Below are 8,626 nucleotides of genomic sequence, written 5' to 3'. Positions count from 1 at the left end.
GTCTCGAAAGTGGCTTTTCAAACATGGATAGCGGGCAGCCATTTTTGCTTTCTACGTTGACGATCGCAAAAATTTTGGAGGGCATTCAAAAATCACCGCCGGAAAAAAAAAACAGCTTAGAAACGAGAGATATAGTTGGCCTCGTTCCCGTCCTGTGGCGCAGTGTGTTCGTGAGCGGCGGGGAAGGTATGGAATGTGGCTTTTCAAACCATCGATAGCGGGTGATCATTTTGGCTTTCTACCTTCACGATCGCAAAAATTTTGGAGCGCATTCAAAAATCTCTTCCTGGGAGAAAAAGCGAACTTCTTAGGACACAAAAATATAGTTGCCCTCTTTCTTGTCCTGTGGCGCAGTGTTCGTGAGCGGCAGGGAAGCTCTCGAAAGTTGCTTTTCAAACCTTCGATAGCGGGCGACCATTTTGGCTTTCTATACGTTGACGATCGCAAAATGTTTTGAGCACATTCAAAAATCACCGCCTGGTGGGAAAAGCGAACTGTTTAGAAAACAAAAATATAGTTGCCCTCCTTCCCGTCCATTGGTGCAGTGTGTTCGTTTGCGGCGGGAAAGGTGTTGAAAGTGGCTTTTTCAACCATCGATAGCGGGCTACCATTTTGGCTTTCTACGTTGACGATGGCAAAATTTTTTGAGCGCATTCAAAAATCACCTCCTGGGGGAAAAAGCGAACTGCTTAGGAAACAAAAATGTCTTTGCGCTCCTTCCCGTCCTGTGGCGCAGTGTGTTCGTGAGCGGAGAGGAAGGTATCGAAAGTGGCTTTTCAAACCATCGATAGCGGGCGGCCATTTTTGCTTTCTGCGTTGACCTTGACAAAATTTGTGGAGCGTATTAAAAATCACCTCCTGGGGGAAAAAGCGAACTGCTTAGAAAACAAAAATATAGTTGCCCTCGTTCCCGTCCATTGGCGCAGTGTGTTCGTGAGCGGCGGGAAAGGTCTGAAAAGTGGCTTTTTAAACGATCAATAGCTAGCGACCGTTTGGCTTTCTACGTTGACGACCGCAAAAATTTTGGAGCGTATTCAAAAATCACCTGCTGGGAGAAAAAGCGAACTGCTTCGAAAACAAAAATATAGTTGCCATCCTTCCCGTCCTGTGGCGCAGTGTGTTCGTGAGCGGCGGGGAACGTCTCGAAAGTGGCAACATAGAACACCCAGACACGAACACAACGAGGGAGCAATGGGAGGCACTGCTGTCCAGCACGGCCCTCGACGACCAGCTGAAGCTGATAAAGAGAGCTGAGAAGATGGCAAGAGCCAGCGGAGCCCTGGACTAAGGGCCCCGACCATTAGCGGTTTTTCCGATTATTCTTTTAATAAAATTTATCTATCTATCTTCAAACCATCGGGAGCGGGCGGCCATTTTTGCTTTCTATTTTGGCGATCGCAAAAACGTTTGTGCGCATTCATAAATGCAATCAAATCGTAGTAGAATGTGCTCACCAATTTCTTGCTTCTGCTAGAAAGTGGATTATAAATTAGACAAAAATGCGTGAAAAGTAAGGTTTGTGCCTTGTTTTTTCTTTTAGAGGGCCCCTCACCAGGCCCCGTAGCACATTTTCGTTATAGGCTGGAAGTTGTTACGTGTCCTCTAGGGAGCGTTGTGCCGGAAGAAAATTTTGAATCAGCTCATTGATAGCCGAGATAGAAATATTGCTGTTCCGCGAACCCAGTCATCAATAATGTTTAATTTATTTGATCCCTCGGCAGTTTCTATAAGGAGGAGGCCGAGCTGCAAAGTGAGCCCCCCCCCCCCCCCCCCCCTCGAACGACATTTCTGGCGACGCCACTGCTGCGCACGTGACCGCACGACCGTGGGAGCAAGGAGACGAAGCGGAAGTACATATCTCTTGCTTCGGTGCGAAGTAAAACAAAAAACACGCAGACATTCCGTTAGTGTGTTTTATCATTTCTCTAAACTTCAATTCGTCAACTCAAGCAACATATCACACAGATAACAGATGTTATCTTGAATAATTATCGAAGTCACGTGTAACCACGAACGACGTCACAGTGCCGACACGATTACGTAGGCACAGGAGCTCGACTACGTAGCCGTTCCTCTCCGGGCGGATTCGCCGCGAGTTTACTGGGAAACGGCGTTCGGATTGAAATTTCAGGCCTTTACGCGGCGCCTAGTCATGTGATACTTTGCAGACTGGATTGTTATCGCGCAATGTATGCTCTGCGCATGTCAGCTCAAAATGGCCAGACCTGGTGAGGGGCCATATAAAAAATTTCCAACTTCTGCAAAATTACTTGAGGACCTTCTCTTGATGAACTTCTTTCAGAAATGTGTTGCTATACTCAATTAATAATAAAAGTATTTGATGTAGACTAGGAATTTTGATCCGCTTCACTGTTCAATGGTATAACTAATTACCATGGTCAACGGCGTACCTATGCTGGTTTTGTTTATAAAGCAACGAACTTTATGGTGGCTGGACTTGGTTACAATAATGAGCAGGCAACCCGAGCATTATCGTAATATGGGGTTATCTATAAGATATCACGAGGCTAATGGAGGTTGACTAATTTATCATTCGCTACCTGGGTTGAAAGGGAGTTTGTGGGGAGTAATATGAAAGCGCAATAATCACAGCTTCAGGTTTAGGATTTATGAAAGAGTTTATCTGCGTTATCCACAACGGATAATAATCAGTTGGGCAAGCAAGTTTTGCCCGATTGATTACTAGCCCTCCCACGTCACATTCCGCCAGGTCGTGGGCAAGGGCAGTGTGAGACAGTGAGGTCTGCACAAACAGCTGCGGTAGCTGACGGCGCAATTTTTTTGTTCTTTTCTCCCATCATAATGCAACAAGTTTGTGTCTCATTTTATGCACTGAATAATTCTCTCAAGAACGCTCGAATGAGAAGCATAATTGTTTCCTTGTTGGTCTTAAGCTTAGCGGCGCAGGTTTTATTTATGTTGCTGGGGTCACCGAGGGCTGTTCTCCTGAATATTGCAGTCCTGTCCGAAGAAATCGTATTGTGAGATGCGTTCCATACAAGCACGTAAAATACTTAGAGTTAGTAAACTACCATTAAAATTGGTTTTAAAACCCCCAATTTCCGTCTTGTCTTTCAAATAAAGAAAGTTCGCTGTGGTTTTTTTTTCCGCAGCTTGTTAATATGATATTAAATTCAGTTTGCCTTAATTCCGTGCGAACGGTGGTATAGATGTGGAGTAATAGGGCTAACGTGTAGAAAACTGCGTTCTTTATACCATGTGCTTTTAAAGTTTGCAATGCTTTGCGACTCCATAACGGGATTTTTTGCACCTTGTCTCGGTTAGATGTCTTGTGCGTGAGAAAAAAATTACGTTGGCGAGTTCCGCGGTGTTTAAGGGTTTTTATACCTAATCTAAAAAGAAAAGTTAGGTGAAAAAAAATATTCTGGACCTGTTTTGCGACGGTCCTTATCTGAACATACTCAGCTGGCTCATCTGCTGCACTGGCATCATCGCGCTTTCCCGCTAGGCTTGTGCAACTTTCATGTACACGGGGAGCATTTCAGATAGCAGATGTAGTTCGAGATCAATGCCGGAAATAGGTTCCCCCGACTAGTCGTAAAACACTTGCTGTACGCGCTCTCGCGTGCTTGCTACCTCAACGTGTACCGTGGTAGGAATACGGATGCAGGAGCCTTGAAAAGTCAAGCTCAACGCATTTAATTGCTGAAAAGGGGCAAAGAAAGAGACAATCTGAGTCACCCTTCTTTACTGCAACACAAATAATTAGTCCAAAATTCAAGATCAGTGTGATTCTTATTTTATTATTAGAACGAGACACGTCGTTGGGATGACCATACAGTGGTCTTAAGATAGGCTCAAAATTTCTCCCTTAGAATAAAATAATGCAACACGTTTCTGCCGAAATATATTTGCCTGTCCTGGATGGGTATTTATAAACTTTTTATAAAAGTCGGCGATGATTATTAAAAAAAATGTGTCTAAATGTAGCAATTTTCGCTAGTTCTGCAATTTCTGCAATTTTAGGATTTTATAAGGAAATAAATGAGCGGTGTAGCTGCACATACTTTTTTTATTTTTTTATTTTTTTCTGGGGGGGGGGGGGGTGCGAGGAATAATTTTCAGCTTCATTGCCTTGCTAAAGTGACCCAAAAATAACCCTAATTTCGGAGTCAGTCAGAGGCAGTTGCTCAAAAACCAATGTCTGTGGGTGACATAAATTCAGCTTATCAGGGGCCAATAGTACTAATGGCTCAGATTTACCGAAAAAGCAATTTGGGGGGATACAATGCGTTAATTTTAGACTGACAGGCTTTTGTACTTGTAAAATCTGCAAGTCATTAAAACGCTCTTTTCCACCTTTAGTTAAATACGATTCTTAAAAAAATGAACTCCATGTTAAGTTTTGCAAAACGAGGATTGATACATTTCTACAGAGACATTTTCCCACCTCATAAAAAAATTTCGCTGAAAACTAAATATAGTCGGGGACCCCTCAGTCTCTCCTTATCTGAACATACCCAGATTCCAAATCGTACAAAAGCTTAACGGTAACCACCTTTCTTGTTATCTTAAAACTCGCTCGCACATGCGTTCCATGTGAAGAGTGAGAAAATGAGAAGTTACTGTTTGAGTTGTTTTTGCGTGGTGGGGGAGGGGGGCATTTTCTACCAGCGCAACCGCTCTAATGACGTTTATGCTTAGTGCACGGGACTTCGAATACCGACGCATATTTTCGAAGTCGTGAAGCCTCTACCGTACACATCTCGCACATAAACGGATGACTCATAGAATGCTGACGCATATTTTCGAAGTCGTGAAGACTCTACCGTACACATCTCGCACATAAACGGATGACTCATAGAATGCTGACGCATATTTTCGAAGTCGTAAAACCTCTACCACACACTTGTTGCACGTGAACGGATGACTCCCAGCAAGTACGAACGATAGAAAACACTTGTCAGATGTGCTAATTTGATACAAAAGTTTGTCTCGAAACGTCGAACCTGGTGCCATCGACGTTATCCTTACGTCATGACACTGTGCAATACTTGGTTTCGTCGTGCAGCAGGGAGGCTAGGTACGATGACGTTGCTGATAAAAAAAAAGAATTAGAAAGAGTAATGTTCGCATGGAGGAAGGAGAAACTAAGCGAAGGCTTCTTACTTCCTCCAGGCCACAACAGCCAGGTCACTGTCTAGATAAAACAGCGGAACAAAACACGGAGACTAACGCAATCCTGCCCACTTGACGCCTACGAGACCTACGGGGCAGCACACCCATGAGCACACGTCACCGCAGCTAAACCACCATTGGGCCCCGGCAACATGCCGCTACAGCGGAAAAATACTACGTGACTTCCTCTGCAATTTTCTGCTAGCGCGTGGAGGGGGTAGGGCCTCTCCTCGTTTTTTTTTTTCCTTCCTCCATGGCTGCACGCCTTTCTTCTTCCTGAGCTCGCGTGTGGCAGACGCTGTGATCGCAGGAGCGGAGGGAGTCAATCTATCATCACGCAATGACGCATCTTCCTTCTGGGTATCGGAACCAAATCTGACTCGTAAAAACAGGCACAACAGTTAGGGTTCAGCGTTGTCGGTCTTCATTTCCCCCGGAAAATTTTTTCGGGGAATATATTTCTTCCCGCATGAACTTTGACCAGCTCTACTCGAGGGCTTCTTTTTTCTTTTTCATACAGCTTACCATTTTTTTTGTGTGTGTGTATATGCTCATTAACACCGCTGTTGTATACAATACACAGAATAACAATGTTTTTAAGAAGCAGTGTAACAAGACTAAAACATCATACAGCGATGTGCTTATGCAGCAGTTAGCTGTGAAGGTATTTGGTATTCGAACAACAGAAAGAGAAAGAGCCTTTATTTATAACATTACGAGGCTGCCGAGCCCCAATGATTAGTAATATAGAAAAAGAAATAGGTGCGATCCCGCGTTGCGTTTGTCAACTTGTCCATTTCATCTACCGGAGTGGTCACAACGCGAATTGTGAGAGAACCCGGGCCAGGGTTCCCCACCCCCTCTGAGCACCCTAGCACCAATTTGCTTTCATTGACCATTTGTGGTTGAAACCGAATGGCAGGGAAAAAAATCGTTGAACGTTTTGTCAGTTTTTCTCGATTTGAACTGAAAACGCTGAATGCTGATTACAAAAAATTATTTAGGGCGCTTTCAGGTTTCCCGTGCTTTTCCTGGACCTTCGTTTTACCCAATATGGTAAGTCGGAAATGTCATATCAGTGCTTCTTTAAAGCATGACGCGGTCAGTTTATTATTCGAATAGCAAATTTTTGTAATTGTTTATGGCTGAAATTTTGCATAATATATTACATAATTTGCTTACGCAACGCCCTATGAGGTTCGACTTAACTTTTGCAGTGATTTACAGCTAATACTTCAACACATTTCCCCCATTGATATACAGGGCTCCACGACACAGCTATGCACTATTCGCATTATGTGACATTCATCGAACATTATTGACGAATTCCACGATTTTGTGAGCTAAATGCTCTGCCTGCGATCAGCCGTCTATAGACGTGGCAGCTCGCCCCCGTCTCACGCTCAGGGAAAATATCTACGCCTGGGCGATGTACTGCTTTGATAATAACTGTCCAGCGTAGCTATGCTGTGTTTTAGTTCCTGAAGACATTCATCTGCGTCATGTACCTCACGTACGTCACCAGTTAAGAAAACTAAAGATCAACGTCGTTATAATTCATTATAGATTTGATGTTAGCGCGTAGTTCGCACTAGCCACTGCTCCGACATTATGCTGCTTTTTTTTTTAGCTTTCGATTTTCCCCTTTTTAAATGTGAAGAGGACAAGTGATGACGGCAGAAGCACTGAGACTCTTCGCTCCACGGTAGGGTAATGGCTAGGTACAGTTTGTTCCAAGAAGGTGTTCCAAGAATGGTCAGTTGCAGAGACCTTGCGGGAGTGCATTATTTGCTGCCGTTAGCCTGCGTAAATGCGCGGAGGCCCTCTGAAACGTCTGTAGTTTCGACATTGTCGGATCATGGGTTGCTGCAGAACCGTCGCGTTGCCTCAAAACTATGCACCGATCGCGAGCAACTTTTCCCAAGGGAATTCAGCTTTTATTTGGCTCTTTCGCCCGTTTTCGGGGTGGTTAGACTTGCACCCCCGCCAATGGAAAGGTCGCGGGCTCTTGCGCAAGCGAGATGCGTGGCGCGCGATTGTCGGCGAACGCCAGCTACACGCACGTGCGGTAGCGCGATGCCGTGGTGGGGCGCTCGAGAGTGACAGCCCTCCTCGCCGTGCAGTTGAAGGTGGCTGGAGAGGAGGACGGCAGTACCCTTCTACGCCGGCGCTAGCACCATTGGAATCAACACACATGCACGACGAATCGGCTAGCACGTGTTATAGCCACCTTTGCTATATACCGCTACGGATGTGCTGGTGAATGGCTCTGTTCTCTATGGAATTACGCGACGAAACAACATAATCTACCCAGATATCCTCACCACAGCAAATATGTGCCGTCAAGCGCATCATGTTTTTTCTTAAACAAAACGAATATATTTCTGCAAGCTATTCGCTATTCGCTTATACGTTGACGATCATCGTCGACGTTGTCTGTCTTTTTTTTTTATAGCACGAGGTACCAGCTGCGTTTGAACACTTTCTTAATCTATTCATGACGCTATTTCGCTGCCGCTAAATTCCTTAACGTCCTGAGTCATACGCACACTTAAGTATCACCCAGCACAAATATATACGTCATTCGCAAGCAGCAGTGCTGCTGCATTTTTTCCTTGATCGTTCTGGCTATCGCTATGCTTAAGGTACTCTTAAATCTCGTCAAATGAATTAGCGGCTTTGACACGAGCATGTAACAGACACTGAAGACCAGGAAAGCATAGGGGAAACGAATTGTTCTTTAAAAAAAAAAAGGAACTGTAGAAATATTTATGAAAGAGGATTAAATTTGCGATCAGCTGCATATTCTTAATGAAGACAAAGCAAATAAATGGGAAAGAAATATCATTCGCAGATGTATGCCAATCTGAGCGACTGCTACATCAAAAATAGCCAATCTGATAAGCGCGTTCTCACACCCGTCGGAAGTACTAGGTGTCTATTTGGCGGTTGTTCTTCGTGATGATTCACCACCGACTCTGGGCTCCCACGAAGACTTCGTTGCTGGCTGCTGTTTACCACTGCAGCCGTACAACATACCTAACCTCTTACGTGAAGCCGGTAAAACACGACGGGAGAAACAAAAAGGACTGGTCACTGGCAATATAAAAAACTGCGCAGTGAAGGTGTTTTGTATTCGTGTAATGTGCACGCGAGGTAATATTGTTTTGTAGCCGTTGATAATTACGCTTCCAAGCAAAAATTTGGGACTCCGGCGGAGGTTGTGTTGCTGATTGATACCGAGCACGCCGCCTCACGAAAACGGCCGCGAAACTCCCCTGAACAGCTGCATTGTAAAAAGGGCTTGCCACCGGTGGGAGGTGAACGAACCTCTACTTGACGCGTGTAATGTTCTATCAATTGAGCTACAGGAGCAGCTGTTCCTCCATCCACTTTCAATGATGATGATTTATTGGCATACCCTTTGAAACGGGGTGGTAACAAATAGTCAGCGAGCCGGCTTGAG

The sequence above is a fragment of the Dermacentor andersoni genome, chromosome 1, assembly GCF_023375885.2.
Source record: "Dermacentor andersoni chromosome 1, qqDerAnde1_hic_scaffold, whole genome shotgun sequence".
NCBI classification, from domain to species: Eukaryota; Metazoa; Arthropoda; class Arachnida; order Ixodida; family Ixodidae; genus Dermacentor; species Dermacentor andersoni.
This window is presented reverse-complemented; position numbering follows the sequence as displayed.